The 27,440-nt window shown below is 41.9% G+C and overlaps 1 long non-coding RNA gene across 1 annotated transcript; it reads left to right on the top strand.

The window, feature by feature from the left end:
- LOC142456294 (uncharacterized) lies at positions 1 to 25,826 on the top strand. The gene is made up of 6 exons (XR_012786056.1): positions 1 to 3,692; positions 4,224 to 4,313; positions 5,156 to 5,349; positions 6,228 to 6,361; positions 20,631 to 20,739; positions 25,740 to 25,826. It is a non-coding gene; the product is annotated as an uncharacterized LOC142456294 (long non-coding RNA).
- The last annotated feature ends 1,614 nt before the right edge of the window (positions 25,827 to 27,440 follow it).

Genomic DNA, 27,440 nt, shown 5'->3' with positions numbered 1-27,440 from the left:
AATGCCGTAAGACCACGAGCCCTGGTGAACTCAACACGCAGCTTCTCCACCAGGAATAGCTCGGGCACCTTCCTGGTGAGACGTTTGTCAACTCCAAAGGACTCCCAGGTGGACATTTTCCATTCAAGCTGCTAACCCTTCTTTGGGAATCTTTTTTGCTCTCTAGCTTCCATCACCACTAAAGATATTTGTTTTTTCCACCCGAGCCTTTTGTACCCAGTTTTACCTTTTAAAGCCGCATTGATGCTGGGCCACTTTCCCCCACCTATCCATTGTTTCTGCTGCTGTTGATTGTTATTTAATCAGCCCAGAGTCAAGTGCAACGGAACAAAATAATACCTAGCCCTAAGCACTGTCATCACTGCTGCAGCCACCTTGTATTTTGAGCCTCTTCCAGTCTAGCGGCTTTGTCTTGCAGCATTGTATTGGACAGTGTTCTGTCGTAATACACAAGAATTTTGTTGATTAATTTTTGGAAGTAGCTCAGCAGATCATTCTTCTAAGTGAATCTGAGTCTTGAAGCTTCAGTGAAAACTGCCACTATGGGGTGACCCTGATGATATTTGAAATTTGAAGAGGCCTCAAAAACTTTGTGGAAAGATGGAAATGAAAGATACTGGATTTTCTTTTTTTTGCATGAAGTTTTGGAAGCCCAGATAAAGGACAGAACTTCCAGTAACAAGGTAACATGCGAACCACCACCATACAACAAACTGACGGTTGAGTGGTTTTATCCACTGCAGAAAATGAAAAATCCACAGAGAAGCCAAAATAACACAAAAACATATACATCAACAATATCAATACTTTGATGTGGACCCTTCACATCTTTGTACTTCTGTTTTTACATTTATCGAGGAAAATGGGATCATCATTTAGATGTTTGGTGTTTGCCCCAACCCACTTTCTGCCTTACAAAACCAGTTCTTTAACAACTCCACAGCCTTGACTCCAGCTAATGGGACCACGATGGACGTGTATGTGTCTGTCTGGCTGTGTGAGGGCATACACTTTCCTTGGGAATAAATCAGACAGGAAGGTGCTGCAATAGGACCGTGGATTTGATATTCGAATTTACACCTTGCCATGGAAACCTTTACAAGGGCAGTTGGTTTGTGAAAAGCAAGTAGAGGAGATGAAGTGTGAGGCGCAGAGTCACATCAGAGAGGATGGGTGTCTAGAGGCAGTGGTTCCCTGTTCCTGACACTTCTTGTCAATGATTTTTATGACACTTCAAACTTCTATCAAACTTTAAATACTTCCCCAATTGAATAACTGTTTTAATTTTTCTTTCAAATATACTGCCACTGTTCTCTTTGGATCTTCTAATCTGTTCACAACCTTTTGCACATTCCTCTGCTTCATGGTACGTCCAGTAATGGCGTAGCAAAGGAGATGGTGTATCTGTGTTTAGAACGTGGCTCATGCGCACCGTACAACAAAGTTTAGTTGGTGCCCTTTATTCATTTATTTATTGACATGTTAGATGAAGATTATATCTATGTGTACTTTTTCTATAAGAGGTTTATAGTTTGAGAGCTGGCTCTGGTGTTGTGAATTCTGGAGTGGGCTTGGGAGCTGTTGCCCAAAGAGTTCTATACAGTACCAAGCAAATCATATATATATAATCATTTTATTGGGGGCTTGTACAATCCATCCATACATCCACTGTGTCAGGCACATTTGTACATTTGTTGCCATCATCGTTCTCAAAACATTTGCTTTCTACTTGAGCCCTTGTTATCAACTCCTAATTCCCCCTCTTCCCTCCTTGCTCCCTCCTTCCTCATGAACCCTTAATAATTTATAAGTTATTATTATTTTGTCATATCTTACACCGTCCAACATCTCCCTTCTCCCACTTTTCTGTTGTCCGTCACCCAGGGAGGAGGTTATATATAGATCCTTGGAGTAGGCCCCCTTTTCCACCCCACCTTCCCTCCACCCTCCCAGTATAGCCACTCTCACCACTGGTCCTGAAGGGATCATCCATCCTGGATTCTCCGTGTTTCCAGTTCCTATCTGTACCAGTGTACATTCTCTGGCCTAGCCGGATTTGTAAGGAAGAATTGCGACCATGATCGTGGGGGTGGGGTGGGGAGGAAGCACTGAAGAATGAGTGGAAAGTTGTATGTTTCATTGTTGCCACCCTCAAATCAGATATTTTTGAGGCTTCCACACTTACAAGGTTTTTTTTTTTCATTTTTAAAAGAAATTCTGTTTCCTGAAATTTTATATTTCTTTAGAAATAGGGACACTAGGCAGAAGAAAACCTTTATTCCAGAAGTTTAGAAAATATAAAACGAGCCAGATCACGTTGCTTAGCATTTAGGAAACAGTTTCTCTCCCACTACCTGGGATGCTCTCACCTGCAGAGTCTGCCTTGACTTCAAAGGTCAGAAAAACATCACTGAGAAATTCCTGGAGATGCTTCTGGCCTCTGTTCTGGGCACTAGGAAGACCAAGGTAATGCAGCCTGACCTTCTAACGGTGGTGGCTCTTAAGCTCCCTAATGCCACGGCCCTTTCATACAGTTCCTCAAGTGCAGTGACCCCCAACCATGACATTATTTTAGTTGCTACTTCATCACTGTCATTTTGCTACTGTTGTGAATTGGGCAATCCCTGTGAAAGGGTCATTCGACCCCCAAAGGGGTTGTGAACCACAGGTTGCGAACTTCTGCTCTTGGACTGTAGTCTATTGAGAAAGTAGAGGTTTGCATGATTATAAGGCAAAGTTAAATTTGCCAGAAATGCCAGCATGAGGTATTCATAGAGTTGAGGTCTGTTTACAGGTAGCTGTTTGTTACCAGATGGGTTTATTTGGCTTCAAATGATACCATTAAGATAAATGTATTTGCTGAAAATTAAAACTGGACATTTTTTGGGAAAAGTCAAGATTTCTATCTTACCTTGAGTAAATGGGATCGGTAATAATGAAACCACATTCTATGGTGGCAACAGCGAGGAATGGCTGGCTCTTTAGACAGATGAAACCACATTCTATGGTGGCAACAGCGAGGAATGGCTGGCTCTTTAGTCAGAGCATGACCTCAGCCGAAGCCATACTATTAAGTCTCTCAAGGCTCTCTCAGACTGTAAATCTTTATGAGAGTAGAAAGTCACATGTTTAGCCTGTGGTGGGTTTGAACCCCAGACCTCATGGTTCCCAGTGGAGTGCTGTTAGCCACTGTGCCAGCAGGGCTCCTGGCCCAGGAAATGAGAAACCAAACCAAATTCATTGCCATGGAATCAGTGCCGAGCCTACAGGGCAGGGAAGGACTGCCCAGCTGGGCTTCCGAAGCTGTACCTTTCTGTGGGGGCAGTTGACCTTGACTTTGTCTTGTGGAGAAGCTGGTGGGTTTGAACTGCCACTCTTGCAGTTCTCAGCGTGTGGTGCCCTCCACCTCTGGCCCAGTGAACAAGCCCAGCTCACTGCCATCGAGTCAGTGCCCATTTAGAGCAACAGGGTAGAACGACCCTGTGCATTCCCGAGACGGTGACTTTGATGGGAGTAGAAAGCCTCATCTTTCTCCGGGGGTAGGAGGAGCTAGTGCTTTTGAACCCTTGATATTTCAGCTGGAAGCCCACCGTGGAACCCATGAAGCCAGCAGGGTTCCTGACCTTCTGAAAGGAGGAGCTCATTCTTTCACAGGCTACCGGGAGACGACGGTTCGACAGGAGAACTGCAGGGTGAGAAGGGGTTTGCTGTACAGAGCTTTAGAAGGTGGACTGTCCCAGGCAGGTGAAACAGCCGGGTAAAGCCACAGGGATTCAAACACCAAAGGCCCCTTTGGGCCGTCACAATTGGACTAGAGGGGCAGGAGAATTCCGTATTTGATGAAACCGATTGAGAGAAAGAACAGAGACGTGTGTAAGCACCACTGCGTGCACTGTCTAACAAGCCAAAGGAAGAACTTTAGATTTTGTCCAATGGAAACAGGAGCGGGTGACGGAGAGCAGTGCCTCTAAGCCAGTTTGTGACTAGCTCCTGGCTCTGTGCCGGCACTGTGGGCAGGGCGCTAGGCACACCCGGCCCTCATTCTATCCTGACCACCAGCGCTTGAGATCCATCCTTACTCTCCCCACTTGAGTCCTTGACTCCACGCCTTGGAGTCAATTGGGACTCACAGTGACCCTCCCTAGAGGACAGGGCAGAACTGCCCCTGTGGGTTTCTGAGAGTGAACTCTACAGAAGCAAAGAGCTTCTTCTTTCCCCCGCAGGGCTTCCGGAGGTTTGCCCCACACGTAACCAACTATGCCACCAGGCTCCACTTTACAGATGAGACCATGGAGGCAGAAGGAGGTGGTTAGGTGAGTCCCCAGGGCCATGAGTCAGAACTGTGAAAGCAGGACGGGGACCTGCGGTCTAAGTCCAGAGCGTGCAGCAGAATCAGTCGGTGCACTCCTTGGCAGATGGGATGTGTACCATTGGAAGGGATGGGGGAAGCTGAGAGAGCCGAGCTGTGGCCTGGCCAAGGCAAGAGAGCAGAGGGCCCGTTCCAGGGCAGCCTTTCTGCAGTTAGAGGAGGCGCAGGAGATGGAGATGCTGCACAAGCCACATCAGCTGGATCCTGCCCCATAGAGGCCTGCTCTTTCTCCCTCGCAGTCCCATGGCCCTTTAACTGTGCCTCTCTCTCCGGCTTGTTTTCACCATGTCCCCATCCAGCTGTGTGTGTCTTATCACATCTAGCCTATTCCAAGTCCCTTCAGGGCAGGGGGAATTATGCTTTATTTCCCTTAATATTCTTTTGCGTTGCCGAGCACAGTGTTTTATTAAACGAATTCCAAAATTATCTTTTCCCCGATCATTTCTCCGTTTGTATGCGTTTTAGAAGTTCGTGGCAAATTAAATAATTTTTCTTGCAAAAGATGGAAATAATTTCTTTATGCCGTCTACTTTAAACTATTTTAAAATATGAGGAAAAGTAAGACCGGGAAGTTGTTTAAAACAGCAAACCCTTTAGGAGTCAATGTCACGTTTATTGCTATAAAATATTTTTCTCTCTCTGTTAGACATCTGGTTCCCATTACATTCAGTATTGGGTACTTGAGTTCACCAGCCATTTTGCATACCAAGCAGCATGTACTTGAAATCCCCACCGGCATCCGCCAGTACAAATTTGCACCATGTAATTCTTACTTTACATTTACAGACGACTCTTCCATCAGCAACTTTATTTCTACCCATACACTTCCGAAGTTATTTGGTTCATCTGTACCTTCAGGATCAAAGTGCCTGCATCTGAGAAATGAAGAGTTTGGAGACCTTGGTGCATTGGCTTTATGCCCTTGCAGGGTCCAGACGTCTCTACCCTTCAGCTCGCACCCAACACTGAAGACAGAGGTGGTAGGACTTCCTAGGGACATGGACCCACACTGCGGAGTGTTTGCTAATGAGTCATGCATTTCATTATGATTGCTTTCAAACTCCCCGAACCCATCGAATCTGCACATATTCGGCATCAATCCCATGTGTTGTAAATGATTTTTTTTTTATTTCTTCGGTTACTGTTAAGGGCTTATTTTATGGTTCATTTCATCCTCTTAAAGAAAATCGCACACACACACGCACACACACACAGACACTAATACACTCAGCTTTTGTCTCTATCTGTATTTTTTAAAAGGAAATGGTTAGGAAACACAAAGGAGCCCTCATCACTCGATTTGGAAAGTAAAATAAATACATTTAGGAAAAAAGGTGAAATCAGGCCCCCTTTAGATTTCTAATTCAGGTCTCTGGAATTAAAAACAGAGTCAAGCACAGACATTCCTCAGCACGCAGCAGCCTGTGCCTTTCCCAGACTAAGAAACAGTTAGTAGAATGGACAGGCACAAGTAGCATCCAGTGCTACAATAATGGAAAATTAAATACGACTTTTAAAAACTGCTCACATTATAGAGTGATCCATCAACAAAATAGTACTTTTTACATGTGAAGCCACAGGCTCTAATTGTGTGATTTGGCCCCTGGCACACATTAGAGAGAGACAGCATCTTGAGGACATTTTCCCTCTTTGGGGATATTGCAAAGTGGATTTTCTTTGGACTAAATCTCTGATTTTGACACACAAAGATGGTGTTAACAGAATCTCTCAGTTCTGATAAAACAGAATCGCTTCTTCTTCTTGGATTCACGAATCAATAAGCCAAATATTAAAAATGTTCCTGTGTTTTTCCGCCCCTCCCCTTTCTCCTTTACTAAGTGAAACCCTGTTGTTGCAGCTACGATGTTCCTAAAGAAGGAAGACGGGGCCTAACTCTAAGGAGCTCTTCCATCAGAGCAGAAGCCTTCCTGTGCACCTTCCTGTGCACCTTCCTGGCATCCTCCTTCCTCCCCAATCCCGGTGAACAAACAGGTGGGTCTCTCAGGAAGCTGCATTGACCATAATTTGAGTTGTCCTTACTTTAAAAGGTTATTACCCAACTATAAGGACTTCTTAGATGTATTAGAGTTTCCAAAAAAAAAGACTTTGGGGAATGCCATATATCTGAGGTTTTAATCTTTGAATTGAACTTCGTCTTTATGATATCAATGGGCTCTTTCATAATCTTCATCCCGTGGACAGCAGAAAACGTATTAGCTTAATCAGCTGGACGAGGCAACCTTGAGACCTCAGAGGGATGGTTTGAGTGCACTTGGAGATCCCTCGGAAGAGAGACGTGGCAATCTCCGACACATGGGTTTGCCAGGAGTTAGAATCCCACACTTTACCACTCTCTATGCCTATATGCATTTTTGGTTTGTGGTTGTCTCAGAAGCAGATAGCAAATATTGTCCGCTACGGTTCAGAATTTCCAAATAATGATTGATGTTATTTTCCACATGACCAACAATGGGGTTTTGAACACATAATTAAAAATACCTCAGTGACACACATCATAAACACCAACCTTATATTTTTAAAACATTTCTCTAAAATCCACATTATTTAAAAAAGAAAAATGCTTGGTAGAAAGAAGGTTAAAGGCCTTCTAACTTTCTGGAAGTTTTTATTTTTCACTAATAATCCCATGTAGTTTGTAATTGTTTCCTTTCTTTTTTCAAAATCTAGGCTCTGTAGAAGAAAACAGAAATACTTTTTGTTGGCCCGAATTAGAATAACAGGAAAAGAGAAGATAAGATCATAACCTTTGGCACTTTGCGTATGAAAACACGCCTTTGGGGCTATGCCTGAATCAGGCAAGGGTAAAGCAGCTCCCTCCTCTCCCAGCATATTTTAAATGCCACCAGGCCAGAACAGAAAGCGCAGAGTCCGGAATTAGGACACTACCATTCTCATGTGATAGTGTGGCACATGGTGACACCATTGAACTCCTCTATTTTCTTAGATAGTCTAGATCTATTTTTAAATGAAAGTTTAAATTTTTGAATAGATTAAGACCCATCAGAAGCGGCACAAATAGTTTGGAGGATTTCTTTTTGCATTTCACCTGTCTTTCTTTCATGATAACATCTCACATCACCAGAGGACTGTCTCTAAATCAAGTCATGACTCAACATTGTTAACTCAGGCACAGACTGTGTTTGGACTGCACCACCTTTGGCATGCATTGTGTGTGTGTGTGTGTGTGTGTATTAATAGGTGGAAGGACTTTAGACATTAGCATTAAGGGAGCCTCTCTCGCAATGACTATTGATGCTATGCAACATTTTCAGATGTCCTGTTCTGCATCCTGTGCTGGCTAATCGAAGGGGAAGTGAGTAGGTTCCATTAGTGACGATCTTTCATACTTAATTGCTTTATCTATACTTTAATTAACTAATTAATTAATTAGTCATTGAGCATCATAGGAACTGTTAACTCTATGCAAGAGCCAGACCCTTGGATAAAATGGAGCTACCAGATGGAAGCATAGGCTCTGGTCTTGAAGAACTCAGGAGCAATTAGGGGGGGAAATCAACAGTCACAAAACAGACTGTTACATCTTATGATATAAATGAAGTACGCATGCTTTTGCATCTATGTATACCAGGCGCTGCACCAGGCACGTGGGCGACGCGTTGAATAAGATGCATGCCTTTCTTGTCAGTTACTTTCCATTGGACTTAAGATGGCCTCCAAATTCTCCACTGTGCTCTACAATGCTCTCTAGGATCACGCCCTGCCTATCTGTGTCCTCAACCTCATCTCATGTCACATTACTTCCAATTCCTAGTGGCCCAGTCTCACCTGTCCCTTAAATTTTCCTTTAGCTGGTCAAACTCTCTTCCTTATCAGGCTTTTGAGCATGTGGTTGCCTGGAATGACGTTCCCCTTTTCTCTTTGCCTACATCTATAACGCAAGTCTTCAGGTTCCTTTCTCGGATCGTCTATTGAAGCCCTTGTTGATATCAAGTGCCCACCGTGAGTCTCCTCACTTGTTATTAGACAGGTGAATGCAATAAAGGCATATGACTGTATTTTCTTTATGAGGGTAGGTGATGGCCCTTGCTTGATTTGGAAGTCGTTATGCTTTGTTTGTTTGGGACTCATTTATTTTGGACTCATTAGAGGATCTTCCTCAAGTGCAGACAGTGAGCTATTCAAACTTGTCTAAGGCAATGGAAATTCATGTTGACTATATGGCAAGTTTGTAATTTTGTTTTGCTTAGGCCCACACTCGACACTCATGGAAGCAATGGTCAAGAGAGCAAGTGACCCGTGGGGGTAAATCTGCTGCACAAGGCTTCTTTAAAGCGTTGAAAAGAAGCCTAAGGTGCATCTGACCCACGCCATGGTACTTCCCATGGCCTCATAAGGAGACTGAAGACGAATGGAAGCATTTCAACTGAGGCTCCGGTGAAGAATATCGAGAGTCCTATGTAGCCTGCCAAAAGCACAAACAAGGGCTATCTTGGAGGAAGTACACTCAGAATGTTCCTCAGGGACAAGGATGGCAATTCTTCCTCTCACGTCCATCGGCTATGTTGTCACGAGAGACCGGTCCCTAGAAAAGGACATCATGTTGAGGAAAGCCGAGGGGCAGCACCAACCAGGAAAGCCCTCTGTGAGATGGGCTGACCCAGGGCTCAAATACAGGAACTGCTGGGACGGTAGCCCAGGACTGGACAGTGCCTGAGTCTGTTAGACTCAGGGTCTCTGACTTGGACCTCAGTCAACTGCCCTTAACAACAACAGCAATGGATAAGGCAGGTCCATGATATCAAAATTAAAGGTAAAGACACTCCAAAGAAGATATACAAAGACATTTCAAGAGAAGCTTTTAGTGTGATTTTTAACAAGGAGAGTATAAAATGGATTTCCATAAGCTATTTTTTGGTACCTCATTTTGTAATATTTGGGAAATTATGTAACATGAGAACCACTTTCCAGAATATGGTAATTAAATTTCCCCCAAATATTTTATTTAGCCAGAAGGAAGCTAGAGTCACTGGGTGGGAATAGGTGGGATCTGAGCACATTTTATATATCACAAAAGTCTATTTAAAAAATTCAAAATGTACTGGTATAGCTAAGAGCTCAAAGCACAGGGAATCCAGGACAGATAAACCCCTCAAGACCAATAAGGGGAGCAGTGATACTAGGAGGGTAAGGGTGTATGGGGGGTTAAGGAGGAACCGATCACAATGATCGATGTATGACCCCCATCCCAGGGGAACAGAGAGCAGAAAAGTGGGAGATATAAGACAGCAGTTGGTGTAAAACATGAAAAAAATATAAAAAATATATATAGTCAAGGGGGCATGTGGGAGGGAGGGGGGAAATGAAGAGTGGATGCCAGGGGCTCAAGTAGGAAGAAAATGTTTTGAAAAAGATGATGGCAACATATGTAAAGATGTGTTTGACAGAATGGATATATGTATGGATTGTGATAAGAGCTGGAGTCCCCAGTAAAATAAAATAAAAATAAAAACAACCCCAAGCCCCCAAACCCAACAGGAACAAAATAAAACATTGAAAAGCCTTAAAAAATAATTCAAAATGTAACAAATCTAAAAATGCCATTCAATTCAGTATTAAAAATCTTGGAAATGCCTTTGATATGAACATTTTTTAGACGTTCTAGTAACACAAATAAGATTTTTATTATTAAAGAGGAAAAAGGATGAATTTATTCAGGCAGTAACGCCCAGGAAGTATTTGGTGCATAACACAAAATGGTTTATTGATGAATGTCAGGGAGTTGGAGCAGGTAATTAACATCTTCATAAAGCAACTCACTGTAAATCGTTTTAGGTCAAGACAGATTTTTATTGTGCTTTGTTTTGTTTTATTGCTTCTTTTCTATTTCTACTGCCATTTAAAACATTCTCGAGCTGCTTATCAATGAAATAAAAGAATAAAAATATTGCATAAGAAGAACAAAATTAGGACCGGCAATGCACCATCTACAAGCAATTGCAGTCACTGCTGGTGGTTTGGTTGAAAACTGACAGCTGCACCAGAGAAGGAAACTCTAATTTTTTCTTTTCGACACAGGAACTCAGCGCTTTCATTCTTGAAATCAGGATTTTGTGCGCAGGTGCAATCCACCCGAACATGGCTATAAAATATTGTGTCAACCCCCCAGAGGATAAACTGAGTAGTGTATCCCACAATTCCCCAGCTGCAAACGGGAGAGACTTGTTAGGAGTCCTGGCAGGGGAGCTGGGCTGCGATGCCCACGGTCTGCGCTTCAGAACCACAAGCATCTCCTCCGGGAGAAACACTGGGCGTTTGACTCCTCTGAACAGTGGCAGTCTGGGACACTCAGGGAGTCACGATCGGTCCTCCCGACTGTTCCTGAATGGGAGACCTTGTGTCAGCCTCACAGAGGGCTTTCCACGTTGGTGCTGCCCTTGGACTTTCCTAGCATGATGTCCTTTTCTAGGGACTGGTCTCTCATGACAACACAGCTGATGTATGTGGGAGGAAGCCTCACGACACTTGCCTTAAGGAGCCTTCTGGTTGTGTGTTGTTTTGGCCTTTCATAGTCTTCGCCAACACCATTATCCCAACATTATTCCTCTTCGGTCTTCTTTATTCAATCTCCAACCTTCACACACATCTAAGGGGATTGAAAATACCTACCATGGCTTGTGTCAGGCGCACCTTAGTCCCCAAAGGAACATCCTTGCTTTTTGACACGTTCAAGAGCTACCAGGTAGCAGATTTACCAGTGCAATGTAGCTCCTGCTTGGATCCAGCAAGACAAAATCCTTGACAACTTCAATCTTTTCTCCACTTCTCCTGATGTTACGTCTTCGTGCACTTGTGAGGAGTTTGGCCTTCTTCACATTGACCTGAAATCCACACTGAAGGCTGCAATCCTTTATCTTGGTCAGCAAGTGCATCAACTTCTTTCTGCAAGCTAAGTCCAATCACCTGCATATTACAGGTTGTTAATAAGACTTCCTCCAAACTTGATACCCTATTCTTCTTCTTTAAAGAATTCACCTCTCTGATGGTGTGTTCAGCATACAGACTGAGTAAGTGTTGGTGAGAGGACACAACCCGGATGCATATCTTTCTTGATTTTAAACCAGTCACTATTCCTTTGTTCTATTTGAACAACGGCGTCCTGATCGATGTACAGGTTATGGGTGAATGAATTATAGCTTCTGCATGAGCACAATGTGCTCCCATCCTTCTCAAGGCCGCCCATGGCTTGTTACGGTCCACACAGTCCAATGCCTTTGCCCATTGCCAGTCTGAATTTGGCTGTACAAGAGTTCTCATCCTCCCCTTTAAAAAAATTATAGAGGGCTCTTACAGCGATCACAATCCATACATATATCCATTGTGTCAAACACATCTGTATATATGTTGTCATCATCTTTTTAAAAACATTTTTTTTCCTTCTTGAGCCCTTGGCATCAGCTCCTCATTTTTTGGGGGTAATTTATAAATACTTTCCCACATCCCCCATGTCTTATACTGACCGCTGTCTCCCTTCACCCACTTTTCTGCTGTCTATTTCCCTGGGAGGGGGTCATACATCAATTATTGTGATCGGTTCTCCCTTACTCCCCCCGTCCTCCCTTACCCTCCTAGTATCACTGATCCCCTTATTGGTACTGAGGGGTTTATCTGTCCTGGATTCCGTGTTGCAAACATTTATCTGTAACAGTATACATGTTCTGATCTAGCCAGATTTCTAAGATAGAATTGGGGTCATGATAGTGGGCTGGGGGAGGAAGCATTAAAGAACTAGAGCAGTGGTCTCAACCTTCTTAATGCCATGACCCTTTAATACAGTTCCTCATGTTGTGGTGACCCCATGGGTGGGCCTATCTGCATGTGGGTGGACCCGCCTGGAGATGGATAGAGGAGTGGCATCTTGCTTTTAAGCCCATTGGAAATATGGTCTTAGGCAACCCTTGTGAAACGGTCGTTCAACCCCCAAAGGGGTCGTGACCTCCAGGTTGAGAACCGCTGCCCTACAGGAACGCTGTGTGTTTCGTCGGTGCTACACTGCACCCTGACTGGCTCGTCTCTTCCTGTGACCCTCGCCTTTTCCAAGGGCCTGGGACCTTCACTGACCCTTTGTGCTGGTCTTTATATTGTCACTCTGAGCAGCTCCAGCCAAGCAGTTATCTCTTAAACATGAGGATCAGGGCATCCCTGTGGGGAATCTCTCACTATCTGAGAGATATGGGTACCACTTTGATAGAGGAGAGTCCTTCCACATGATCAATTCCCAAGCCAGACCCCCGGCTGTGGAGAGGATTTCCACTCCTAGTGACCCTACAGAATGGTGCAAACTGGCCTTGCAGGTTTTCCAAGACTGAGCTGGATGGTAGCATATGATTCTCGCATGGAGTTAGCAGTGTCAGGCTCCAGCTGCTGTGCCACCAGGTGTCCTAACCCACACTCAGGGGTTACTTATTAGGAGTCTCAGTAAGCTGCATCTTTTAAAAGAGTTTACTTGCTCATCAGTAAATATGCTAGACAATGCAGCCATTACTTATGTGGTCCTGCCCACCAGCTAGGTGAAATTAATAGAATACACATCATATACTTCATTATGATATCGGTTTACACTTCCAGGGTACACAAAAAGAGGGCATTTCATCAAGCTAATTGCCTGAAAGTAAAAGAGAGAGAACTTTAGCTATTAGTCTATTATAGGGCTTTTTTCTTAATCACAAATAGGGGCTGTGCGCCCCTGGGGGGATGTGTATTCTAATTTACAATTGAACTACAGATCAGAGCAATCAATCTTGGGTAACACTTTTACAGTGTAATTGCTGCAACATAACCAAAAAAAAAAAAAAAAAAAAGAGGAGGAGGAAGAAGAAGGCCTTAGCTGAGCTTCCTAAGCTGAGATATTTCCAGGCCCTCTTTTAGGATGGGAGGCATAGAAGAAATGCCACAGAAATGAATATGCAATGAGGGCTCATTAGTGGCCTAGTGTTGCCATGACGAATGGCATTATCCTGGCCTGGTGCTGCCTAAACATGAATATTATAAAGACCCATTTATCATGACTTGTCATGTGCTTGGGTATGTCCTTTCTTCCAGCTCACACACCTTTCCCCATTATTATGGTAGAAGCCTGGCCTTTTATTATTATTGTTTCCTTTTGTATTGATCTCTGCATCTTCAATGGAAGTGTCAACATACAGCAACATGCTGAGGAGTGATTTGTGACTACAAAGTTGAAGAACTACCACGAGTATTCATTTGCTTTTCTCTATAACCTTCTAGTGGAGAAGAAGATTCAACTAAACTTTTCAAGGGATTCTCTAATAGGTGAGCCTTTTCCCTGTAGGACTCTCTACTGCAGATTTGTCAAAAAAAACCCAACAAAATTTAAAAATGAACCAAGTTATCTTCCTTTCTTTTATATTATTCTTCGGTTTTTCTGCGGCCAGAATCTTTCAGTATCGCAAATGGAGACCTTAAAAGTTTTCTCTTCCAAAAATTCTGGAGCAATTATACATACATATATTTTTATATATATATATATATGATGTTTTTAGTTAACAGTTTACAAGTGCTTGACTTGGGGTCTTATTATAACCTTTATATCATGGGAAGGAAGGTTATCCAACAACCTTGTTATTAGATAACAACTTTCCAGGTTGCACATTTTACTAATAGCAAAAAAACAAAACAAAACAGAACTTAAGAGCTACGTCCCTTGACAGAAGCCACGACGTCTGTCTGGCTGTTCGGCAAGAGCACAATTGCAGTCCGCACAGGCCGATGCCATTGTCGTTGAACCAGGGAGAGGAGGAGTGTGACCCTCAGAGTTAAAGCGCCCAGCCGGCTGAGAGCAGAGTACTGGCTTGACAGCACTTGACCGAAGTGTTCTTCTGCATGGAAGCAGAAATCGATTTTGTAGCATCTGTGATCCATCTCTGTTGGCACCAGTAGAAGACGAGCTGGTACGATTGCTCAGATTTAGCGAGGAGAAGCAAGGGTGCTAGGAGCACAGGGCAGTAGAATTTGGTCTGGGTTTGTACTTCCAGGTGCAAAGCACAGTCAGAGAGTGTGTCTACAAAACCATAGCAGCTGTTATTAAAGAAAAATATCAAAAATGTGAAGCCATTGTCTGTCAACTCACCTTCCATGTAGCTCTATACGCTTCTGAAGGTGGTCTTTCCATCTCTCTTATCTTTCCCAAAAGAGTTTTGAGCTCTTTGATTTATAGCAGGTGAAAACAGTAGTGTGGGCACCATCCGGAGACTCAAATCCGGCTCCTTTAAAATGCTCTTTACGTGTTGGGAAGCTGGAAGGGGGCAGCTCCAGGCTGCAGGGTGGCTGAGGCGTGGTTCACCAATGACATTCTTGTAGGCCACGCCCTGTTACACTCTAAGCATGAGCAGGTACATTGCTGTGACTGAAGCATAAAATGTTCTCAGTGCCATCCCCTTGGAAGCCACTTCTTTGGATGGAACTCACTCTCTGCACTGTATTGAGAAAGCCAAGTGTCACCTTTGGTTATGATTTTTTTCCTCAAAATCATTTTTACTAGCTTCTACCTTGCTTCAAAGACAGGTGGAATGATCAGCTCTTTAAGCTAGCTGTTCTTTGCGCGATGCTTTCTAGCACCCATTGTGTTCAAAGCTTGCAATGGCCAAGTTCTGCTTCCACCACTGTCTCCACTTTAGTCACAACTTCTTCATTACTGGAGCTGCCCATCCTTCCTCCTTTGGGTGAACTCTGAGGTCTCCCCAATCTTTCCTTAACACACTTGATCCACCTGAAACCTAGTGTTTTCTGGGGAGCTATATTCCCATGCACTTGTTGCAAAACTTCAATGATTTGGGAAGATGGTCCCTTGAATTTTGTTAAAAGTCGGGAAATGCTTTCTTCTTAGCCCACCGTAATCTGCGGAAAACCGCTCAGCCTTGTAGCCCCAGGCAAGGCGCGGGGACAGAGGTGTGGTGGGTAAGCGTGTGAGTTTCATGGTCCAGCAATCAAGCGGGCATCTACCACACGGAAGGCAATTATTCTACCACTGACCAGCCACTGCTCCCTCGAAGCTACTTGAAGTTAGCATGTGCGTGCCAACTCAATGTAACTTGTCCTTACAGCCTTTGAACTGAATTATATTTTATGTTTTAAAGTCCCAGATAGCAAATACCATGGAACACAACGGATCGGAAGCTTACCAGGTAGTGTTCTTATGTTGGTAGTGCACTGGGTATGGTATTTGTTGTTTCTGAAGAAGATACAGTTGTAGATTCCCCATGGAAGAATGAAGTGAGACTTTGAGAAATGATTTTATGACTTTTAAGAAGGTATTAAGGTATTGGCAGAGGGCATTAAAGTTCACTGTGATGGCTCCTGAACAAACGGAGACTGTGTCTGTATGACAACAAACTTCTGGGTGAAAATGGAAAACATTGACCGAAAAACTTTGATGGTTTGTTGACTTAACCCCATATATCTGGATCTTCAGAAACATCTGCATTTTTTACCTCCTCGCTCTCCATGTTTCAGCTGGATATTTGGCATCATGTACAGAAAGGTGAAAAAGAAAAATTACTGTGAACACTACTTAATCAGCCAAAAACAATGCCTTTAATGAATCTGCAACTATTAACTAATTATTTCATTTAAATAATTAAATAAGTTGTTAAATAAAAAAAGAAATAAAGATGTCATTAGGCGCCTTTAGACTGAAACTGCTTTGAAGTATATTTCAATTGTGGTCATAGTTTACTGACATTAATTCTTTTTACCCCAAACTTTTTTAGTTCATCAAACAATCGTCAGTTCTGGGGAATGATTTCCCCACATATTAGGAGGATTCACTGGCCTATAATGTGTTTTGACAATAGCAAAATTTAGTAAACACTTCATAGCATGTGAGCTACATCTAGTAAAAGATGTTTTCTTTGCCAAATGAATTATCTGGCTGATAAAATCAGTGTAAACCCACTCTCTAAGCAGCCTCCTGACATGCCTGAGGCTCAACCCTGAAGAGAAATCAACTTAAACCTGACTTCAAAGCCTTCATCTCAGGGAAAATCACCTTATGTGACTGACAATTTTTTTTTGTGTGTGATCTCATCTAAAAAAAGTTATCATAACCATTGAACATTTCCTCTGTAGCTTATTCTCAATCCAATCGGTTATGATGAAAATAGCCTGCTCGCTTTTTACATTCTCAAGTTTTCAAAATAACTCGCGCTTCCTTGAGTTATCCATTAATTGGACACACGGCCCAGATGAAAAGACTTAAGCCCCAGAGTATATAAAAAAAACACGAGGGTGTTGCAATTTAAGTGCCTTCAAAAGATCTAATTTGATTTTTAAAAGCAATCCGGCATATGTGAAAATTAAAGGCACGCAGAAACAAGAGATAGTTTAATGAATGTGGGGTTAAGATACATTTCGAGGTTTCAGTAGCCTTACCCCTGTATATATTCTTTATTTTATTGAGCTTTTTGGTGGGGGGAAGTTGTATTCACCACATGGTCAAACTAGCTGGATTCTGTGGATTGCTGTTTCCTGTTTAGAATTGTCCCATTTTCTTCTCTGACATGTATCCGAAGCAGCCTGTTATTTCTGTGGCAAAATTTCTATCACGATACCAGTCTATTAGATTTCAAATTCCAATGAACTTAGAGTCTCTCTGCTTGGTTTGTCCAAGATGTTGCATCAGTGAGCCTATCACCTCTCCCCTTGAACAAATTGTACACTTACTCACACTTAAAAGAGGGGCATGTTGGGGAAGAAACAAAGCCTTCCCACTGGCTCAAATGACATCTTCAGTCATTAATGAGTTAATAAAAATCTCAAAGTCATCTAGAGCGAGATAAGGAGGAAGAAAGAAAAGTATTGTACTATCATGACAGGCTCCCTGGCTGCCCTCTGAGATGTCATGGGTCAGTCATGTTAAGAATGTGTGCGTCCAATCATCTGCTGATTTTTATCAGCCAGCCCTCTAGCAGGAGCTGACAAGAGCCAGTTGGGGAGTCACCATGAATAAACAATGACTTTTTGGATTGTTGGGGATTCTGTAATAGAGTGAGGGGTTTATATAGACTAAAACATGATGACATTAGCAATCAATATACCAATTACTGGACAAGTTATTGGGAGAGGCATTCACATGTCTTTGGTCTTTCTGCACTTTTGAAGAGGCCTCAAGCAGGGAGAGTCCCTGTGCTCAGGCAGGAGACCACGACCCGAGACTCTGATCTAAAAAGAAAGCCCTCCTTCTCTGGATGAAGCAGTCCAGACCCGAATGTTTTGAATTGCCTGGGGAGGTTATTAAAAATACAGATTCCTGAGGCGCCTTCCTAGTGATTCCGTCTCAGAAGCCTGGGGTATGGCGAGATCTTTTAAAACAAATGTTTCAAATGATTGTGATTGGACAGGTTAGCAGGACTCGTGTACTTGGCAGAAATGCAAATTCTTAAGTCTCTCCCCAAAGCAACTTATACAGAAGCTCAGAGTGGGGCTCAGCAATTTGTGCGTTAGCACAGGCTCAGAGGGATTCTGTAGGCCTGGTGGCATAGTGGGTTAGGCATTAACCGATTAACAAGGTCTGTAGTTTGAGCCCACTAGCTGTTCTGTGGGAGAAAGACGAGGCTGTCCACGTCTGTAAAGATTTCCAGCCTAGGAAAAGGAAATATTCTACTCTGTTCTGTGGGGTCACTGCCCTTCAGAATCAAGCACGGGCAGTGGGTTGGTTTCCCCCAATGGTTTGAATTGGTTAGAGTGTTGTGCAATCACCACAGCATATTTTTGAACATTTTCTTTATTCTTGTACTCATTCTTTTTAGCTCCCCATTTCTCCCCAACATCTGCCCTTACATTAAGAAACTATTAATCCAGTTGTTTCTATAGATTTATCTATCCGGGTTTTGATAAAAAGAAAAATATACAATGGCCCCCCACAACAATGACAAAATACAACCCAGAAAAACCTCAAACTAAAAGAAAGCAGAGAATAATAAAAACGGAAACAAATTAAAAAGGAGTCAGAAAGAAAAACAATTGATAAGATGTGAAAATCTAACCGAACTTTATCTGCATTGATTCACTTTCTAATGCACTCTGCCTGGGGGTAAGGTTACTCACATCTCTGGTCAATGGTCAATGGTCCAAGGGAATTCAATGGGGGGTGGGGGGTGTTAATCCCCCATCATGGTAATATTGGATTTTCACCATCATCCAGAGCCTTTTGCAAACTCGGTACTCCAATTTTAAGTTCTACTACAGTTCCCGCCTATGAGCAAGGATTTTATTGTTTATAATCCTTGGATCATGCAGGCTGGTGTGCTTCTTCCTTATGAGTATGGCTGGCACCTCACTTAGATGACTGCTTGTTTTGAGACAAGCTTTTAAGGCCCAGACACTATTCTTTCCAGTAACTGACACCATCCACTTTCTTCACCACACTTTGCTCTAGCACCCACAAAGACAGTGTTCCCTTCAGGAAAGTGAGTATGGAGCAGGGCCGCATCATAAGAACTAATTGCTCTATTATCTATTTATATATATAAGGTTTATAGATATCCCTCTGACTTTAGGGGCAGGATTGTCATCTTTTTGAAATGTAAATAACTTCTATTGCACCTTTAGAAATTCTAATGATAGTATCATCAAACTAGTCAATGGTATAGGATTTAAAATACTATTGAAGTAAGGGGGAATATACAGGGAAGCTTTTTCGACTAAAACACACATGATGTTCATATATATATATGTATATATATACACATACATATATATGTATATATATATATATATATTTTTTTAAGTCCTGTTTAAGAAAACAATGAAGGTTAGATACAGGGACAAAGTTCACTAACACTCATCCATTACGGCGGAACTATGTCAGCGGAACTAAGACATGTCCTTTAAAGCTAAGAAACACAAAAATATCAGTCATATGGTAGTCTTAAGTTGCTTATTATTGTACAACCTCAAAAGCAAGAGGTTTGGACTAAAATCCAATGACTTCCAAATCCATGACCTTCAGGTAGCAGTCCTTCTCTGTCATTAGGGAGGACAGCTTTAAGTTCAAAGGAACCTATCAGTTCCTTTCATCTGCAGCAAGTGTGTTTCAGGGAAAATTTGGTTCACTTAGTGGGTTTTCTGACTCACATCCTTCTGATGTGGGCTATGCTGTATGTGTATACTTTGAGAGGACAAAACCTAAAGTCAAGGTAGCTTATAGTATGGGGCCTGGATCACCAGGGGCTAGAAAGGAATTGAGTTAAAAATGCATAATTAGCCATAGAGTACAGTGTGGATTCTCCCCCGCCCCGGGGGGGGGGTGTCCATAACAACCATGTCATGTTTCCCCAAAGGGCAAGCTGCCCTTCTCTCTTTATTTACTTAGTAACAGAAATGCGATCATCCTCTTAGAGGAAGACACATCACCCACTTCTCTTGGCCATGAATCCCCACCAGAGTCTACTGAACACAATGTCCACTCCATAAGGGTGACCATGGGGCACTGTCACATGGCATGGACTGTTTGGTCCTCTCGCACTTACCCCACTAATGAGAAACTGACCCAAGCTAAGGTGAGGCCTCCCCTGGAGAATCCTTATGATGCACAAGTAAGCAAACAACCCCTTTCCCCTAAAACTCATTGCCATCAAGTTGATTTTGACTCATAGTACTCCTATTGGACAAGGTCGTGGGTTATGAAAATTAGACACACCACCTCATTGCTTGGAAGGCTGTGTTGAATGATTGACTTGAGGATCACTGCCGGTGTTTGTCTTGGCGTCTGTCCTTTAGGTGCAGTCTCATACAATATTTGTCATTGTGTGATTGACTAACTTCACTCAGTGTCACATTCGACTGTTCTGACCATGGCAAGAGGTGCTTGGTGGTTTGATCATTGTATTTTAGCAGTGCATAGTATTCCATCCTGTGTATGTACCAAAGTTTTGTTTGTCCATTCTTCTTCTGATGGGTTTTGGGCTGTTTCGATTTTGTGCTATCGTGAACAGTGCTGCTATGGACAGGGGAGTCCATCGGTCCTTTCCCGCTATGTCTCCCACTTTGTAGGATAGATATCCAGCCTAGGCATTACTGAATTGGATGGCAGTTCCAGTCTCAGTTTGTTTGAGTTAACACCATATCCCTTTCCATAATGGCGGTACAAGCTTACAGACCCACCAGCAGGATGAGAATTCCATCTCCTCACACCTTCAGCAAGACTTGTTGTTTTCTGCTTCTTTGAATTGTACTATTATTATTGCTTTTTGTTTATTTTCAGGGTGATTCCGATGCATGCTGGAGTTTGAGAACGATTGCGATGGAGCAAAGATGCTGCCAAAGAGTTGCAGCAGACAGGCCTCGTTCACCAGTTCCGAGACTCCTCATGGGTAATATGCTACTAAACCTAGCTACAGGGGGGAAGTTGGCAGAATATTGACTTACAAAAATTAAATGAGAGGAAATTCAAGATTATCTGTACAATCACAGCATCTCATTCAATTGTACACTACGGGATTTTCTTAAGTGACCTTGACGTATGACTGACACTGATCAGAAAGGGAAGAGTAACTATAGCCTCTGTCGATTATCTAAAAATCCAAAGGGCGAGTATATGTTTAAGACATCTTTAAAGAAAAAGAGGAAAGAATAAATGTATGTGAAGTGTTTATGAATGTGGAACCAATATTCATCATGGCATGTCATTATTGAAGTCTATGTAGGTTCTCATGTAGAATCCTAAGGTTCGATTTTCAACATTTATTTTAGCAGTCACAGAACATTCAACTTGTCAAAGTTAGCACAGGAGAATGTTTATGGCCCAAGTCTGCACATCACCAGAGAGATGACAAAGTCTTTCTCAGCTTGGCTTTAAGACTCGCCTTACTCCTTGGCTCTAAGCAATAATACAAAAAAAAAAAAAAACAAAAAACAAAAAAACCCCAACATTTTTTGGTGTAAAGAGAGAACACCAAGTTAAATGGGGTTAAATAAGATTCTATGTAGCGGTACTTCCATAAGGCCGTTAAGACATGTGTAGTGGTTACTCATTCAACTGTTAACTGCAAGGTCAGCAGTTCAAAACCACCAGCCACTCTGAGGGAAAAAGAAAAGACTTTCTACTTCCATGAGGAGTTATAGCTTTGGAAACCCACTGGGGCAGTTCTGTCCTATTCTATAGGGATGTTATGAGTCGGAATTGACTCGATGGAGTGGAAGAATCTCCAGGGGAAGGGTTACTCAATGGAGTTGACCACCTAACCCCTTTCATAAATGAAAATCTCACAAAATTAGTGTTCTGAGGAATAAAATTCAAGAAACATGGAGTCAATTAGTATAAGAAAGCCAACACTTATGGGGAAAATGCACGATCTGTGTGCTAGCTTTTTAAATTTAATTTATTAAACTCTTTATGTCTGGAGTCTGGATTGATTATGTGGTGGCTTGTTGCCTACAAGAGAGTTCATATATCCATCACCAAAGAGTTTTATAATAGCTGTTGATCATCCAGTTAAGTAATCCCTGAAGTGTTGGCAAGTTTCCAAGAACAGGTACTTATTAAAAAACAAACAAACAGACAAACAAATAAAAACCTTGAATTTTACTGGTTAAATTACATTACATTTTCACAAGTGAGGAGCAGTTCCAATACAGGCTCTTACCCAGACCCAGAAGATCAGGTAAAAGTAGGTGTGCAGTTAGATTGACCGTGACTTTAGAAAATATATTTGCCTCTGTTTCCCATTGTGCTACCCTGTGTAGACTGGAGAAATAAATTCATGGACACTGATATGTGTACAAGAAAGAGTTTTATATACAAGAGCTATTGAATATTGAGAAAACATCTCAGCCCAGTCCAGATCAAGTCCATAAGTCTAATATTAGCCCATATGTCTGGTACCAATCTATAAATTCCTCTTCAGACTCATGAAACACATGCAATGACGCCGAATTCAGGAAGATCACAGGCCAATGGGTGGGAAGTCTTGTGGATCCAGTGGTGTAAGCGTCTCAGCTCTGCCAGGGGTCTCCACATGGCTCCTTCAGCTCCAGGGCTCTCGTGTAGCTCTATGTGTCTTGTCCCTAGGAATGTCTCACAGGAAGTGAGCATGTGTCCTGCCTCCAGTGAGCTATTTATCTCTGTGCTGCCTCCAAACGAGGTCATCAAGCTCCGAAATGATTGACAGGCCAGACTCTGCCCCTTCATTCTTGAGTCTCAAATTGACAGTAGATTATGTAACTACCACAACCGTATTGCCCAGATTATTTCCATTTCAATGGGTTCCAGTGACCTGTAGCCAGTCAGGCCACATCAGTTCCCCACAAGTGATCAAGGTTGGGACATTGCAGAGGTAAGGGTAGTAGGAATTTTAAGCACATCGTTGGTTGTAAAAACCCTTTTCTTGCAGTTTCTGTCAGAGTTGTGTGTTAATGCCAAATGCTAATTCTTGCTGGGGACATGATGTCTTATAAATGCTCTGAAAGAATCTCATTTTCCCCATAGAAGTGAAGGTACTTTTAAGGCCATGTTAAGAATGGTATTCCTTTCAAGTGACATCTACAGGTCATGTCCTTGCCTATAAATTGTTTCTTTGCTAAAATCTCCGCCCCCACCCCAGTGGTTATTCAATAGAAGAAATTCTCAGAATAGAACTCAAATGACATCGGAACAATGTGTTAAGATGAAAAACAAACAAACAAGAAAAAAATAAAGCAAGCTTTCCAGCAGTGCTAATATTTGTCCTCTTTTCTGGATCGTTCTTACAAGTCTACGCAAGACTCACAACTCACGAGAAGGCATCTGCAAACTAAAAATAATAGAGAAAATTCAGCTTTGGGAGGTCTTAAAAAACTTTATTTCATCTCCTTTGTAAGAATATCCCAGTTGACACCACACGTGTTCCCCAGCTTTCAAGACACAATGCGTTTTTATGAGCGGATTCATTTGACACCCTTATAGGAAAGAACAGACGGTCAGCGTAGTTAACTGAGGTCTACCTACCACTTGCTCTGGTTTGTTATATTGTTGAATATTCTTTCCTTTATATTCTTTGAAATGTTTTGAATTAAAATAGCTTACTCAAGGTCACTGAAGGCATATGGTCCTGCTCAAAACTTTAAACAAAACATTAGTTTTTACAACCTTTTGTAATTTGGTATTGTATACAACATGGCTATGCGCAGAGTTTCTGTAATCTTTTCAGTGGGTGACAGAAATATGAGAAGCAAATTTATAAGCCATTTAGTGAAGCATTTAATCAATTTCATGCATAGGAAATAACTCTGATTGCTTGGCTTTATCAATCTTTCTCTGGAGCAGAACTCCCTGCAACGTCATCTCCAAATGCTGCCTGGGAGGAGGCGGGGAAGGAGGGGGTTGGCAGGAACCTTTCCAGGCACACAAAATGTCAGGGACTTCTGAAGTTGGCCTAGCAGTGTCGCCAGCACCTATGCAGTCATCTGGGGGATGTTAATAGAGCACAGAGAGAAAGTACCGTCTAATGTTTACAGGAAGTCCTCAAGATCCCTGACTGAAAAGTTACTCATTAAACACCCCTTTCACAGAGTGACTCTTTCCATTGTATTCAGAAATGCAGACTGAGTTCAAATTTTTAAGAAGCTGTCTCACTGGTGATTGCAAGAAAACTGACTTCTGATTTTAGGAGCTAAAGGGCTGTGGCCAAAGAGAACTGAGACCCACCAAAGTACGCTGCTACACGTAGAAATATTTTATAATTTTTAGAAAGAGGGTCACTACCCCTTAGGGCTCATGCCTGCATTATCTTTTTACTAACAAATTTATTATCCATTGGACGACGGGTTGCAGGGAAATTTGGTTTTCTATCCACAACTCCTACACGTTCGGTTTCTTATTGACACACTTGCCAGCATGTAGCTTCACCCATCCCACGTCCTACCCGCATCCTCTGATTCTCTTCTGAATTGCTTGAAAGATTAATCCAGCTCTTGTGGGTTAATATTTTATTTTCTGTCATGGACTGGAGTTTCTTCTATAAACATGTTACCCCAAACACCATCCATTTTTTAAAGTGAAGTAGTCTTAAGGGAACAAAAGACAATTTTATTGATAATGATTATCTACTAAGTGATATTAAAATTTTATTAACTCTATCTTGTCCTTTAAAATTGGAAGTGAAATAAAGGTACTGTCAACATACTTTCTAATTTAGAAAATCATTTGCTTCTACTTATTTCTGAATCTAGAAGCTTGTTTCAGCGAATAACTACCTATCTAAATGATTTAGTTCGGTTTGAAAAATCAGCTTCATTGACATACCTTCTCTCAGGAGGATACGTCATGTGACTTTTTAGATCTGGCATACTCAAGAATTCACCTGTAATGGCAGTTCAGTGGCATGCCATGGGATATGTGTTTACTCTGTCACATGGTTTAAGTTGTGGGGCACCATGAATATATTGAGGGGAGTTACCCTGGTAATCCTGCACATCATTGGCAACTCTCATGGAAACTGGCCAATGGAGATCTGTTTATTTATTTTATTCAAATCGTAAGGCCTGAATTAAAATCACGGCCTCATAAATCTTTTTATTTTTTTAAATGAGTCATTCTCCTTTGCTAAAACTACTCATTTGTTAAACTGGAAGATAAGGTTCAGAGAAGCACATTTTGAAGGAATGGTTTCCTTTACATAAGATTTCATGTTTGATAGGAGAAGAGTAAATTAAAAGAATTAAATAAATTACAAATGCATTTTGAAACACACAACAATGAGCATACACTCATTCTCGTAACTGTCGAAGCATTGGAAGACCAGTGTGCAGGTCTCCTTGACACCACTTCCCCCAAAGTGAGCGGTCATCAAAGGTGTGCATCTTCCTAGTCTTTTAAAAATTCAAACTCATATCATCCTGTATATAACATTTTCACTTGATCTTTTTACTCATGTTTTAGCGATCTTGCCCTGTGAATAGCAGCCTCATTCATTTTGGTCCGCTTCAAGAATTTCCCATGGTATCTAGAAAACCCCCAACAAGTTGTCACCCCTCAATGGGCATGCAGCGTCCTTCCACGGCTTTGTTATTATCAACAGAATTGTAGTGACTGGCCTGGCATGTGCTTACTTATGTGTGCATGCCACTAATATTTACAGTGAAACTGCTGGGTCACAAGTATATGTATTTTATGTTTTGATAGGGTCAAATTGTCCTATACTTTTAATTTCAGTGAAATCCCTGCTATCATCTTTGACATAACCGTTCTCGAATCTTCTCAGACTTACCAGTCTCTCCAGAAACTCACATTCTCTGTTGCTCACTTTGCTTTTGCCTCTTCAAGAAGATGGATCCTGGTCCTAAGTGCCTTCCTCATTGAATTCCCCCCACCCCTCTTTTTTTCTTTTTCTTTTAGTGTAAGCCGGGACTGAATGTTTTGGAATCATGCTGATCCGGCCCACTGGGGAGCAGCCACGCATTCAGGGATTGGGGAGCATCAGGTAAAAAAAAGAGTCCTTTTAAAATACATAGCAAATTAAATTGCTCATTTCTATTCCAAACATAGAACTTGGTTGCCCCATTTCCAACAATAGTCTCTGCCAGTTTGTACGTCACAAATCGACTATTATTACTTTACAAGGCAGCTACTTTGCACTCACAGGTTCACCATGTGTCGGAATTGACTAAGCAGCTTCTGGCTAATCAAGATATAGCTCTATTAAAAGTTAGGCTACAACAACTCTCTATTCAGCTGTCCTTAGTGTGGCCCCCAAACCAGGACATAGCGTCCTATGTAACACTACTTATCTGTAACTCAGGACTTTAAAATGCAGTGGAGCTAAACCCACATATTAATAACATATTTAGAATATATATATATAGTATAACAATTCATAGGTAAAAATGATACTTTGGAACCTATTAGTAGAATATGTACTTTTAGCTGATTTTTAAGATAAAAGGGTAGCTCTTTTATAGTTTTCTTTATACTTTGCCTGTTCCCCTGTGACTAATGATATACATTATGAATAGCCTAATGGAAGTTAGCAATAGAATCCTGGCCATGAGCCAAGGCTTTCTTTTCTGTAAATATATATATATCAAATACTGGGGTTGTGTCTCTAGAATCTCTAAACGTAGCTTTCAGAATTTACTGGAATAGTGAAATATTAGAAACTACTTATATGTCCAGGAATAGAAGATTGATTACAATTATATGGTACACCAATCTTGAATATATGTGTACATATAACAACATGGGAAATGGTTTTAATATCATTTTAAGAAAAGTTAAAAGACAAACCTCTATGTAAGCTTCAAGAAGTTTAGCAGTATATAGACTGTAAACATACCAGGTGGTAAAATGAGAAGTTATCTTAAAATTTTTGATTGTTAGACAAACAAGAGGACATAGAAATGATGTTGGTCTTGGTTGAGTGGGAAAGAGTTGGACTGAAGGAAAGTGACTTCTTCCTTAACCCTGGAAAGGCAACTAGAGGGGCTTCTCCTAAGTTTGTGCCTGCAAAGTTGACGGGAGACCTGCAAACCCATCTTGATTCACGGTAGGTAGGAGCCTGGTTTAAACAAACAATTGTAAGAGGAACCTGAAGCCTTAGCCAAAGTCAAAGTCATCACCATTGTCTCAGCTACTGCAAATACCCCCGAGTCTTCTGATCTCGTGAGATTGGTTTTCATTTGGGGACTGAGTCAAGGGACAAAGAAACCCAAAAAACAGATAAATGTGGTTGCCCAGGTGCTTCATGAGCTTTTGTGGCGAGGTGGAAAATGGGAGAATTAACAGAATGCGGAAATGTGCAGTGTTTTGTTTTAAAAAATACATATATATTTTAAGTTTTTATTTGTGAATTTGGCAAAAATGCACAGATCAGTGCTCCATGTAACAATTCAGACACATTTCCTTTCATATAACTGGCTACAGTGTCAGAACTGTGCCATTCTTCATTCCATTTCCTTGCTGTACAACCAATTCCCTTCCTCCTTTCTCAACCCTCTACACTTGGTCCTTGATGCCAGGGCTGCCCTGTGATTTCAGATGGGGGACTCTTCCACGGTGTGGGTCTCACTAGTGTTGTTGTGTCCCGTATAGAGCTGTCTG

This window comes from Tenrec ecaudatus, chromosome 9, assembly GCF_050624435.1.
Source record: "Tenrec ecaudatus isolate mTenEca1 chromosome 9, mTenEca1.hap1, whole genome shotgun sequence".
Classification (NCBI taxonomy): domain Eukaryota; kingdom Metazoa; phylum Chordata; class Mammalia; order Afrosoricida; family Tenrecidae; genus Tenrec; species Tenrec ecaudatus.
Note: the sequence above shows the minus strand (reverse complement) of the source record. Positions and strands in the feature narration are given on the sequence as shown.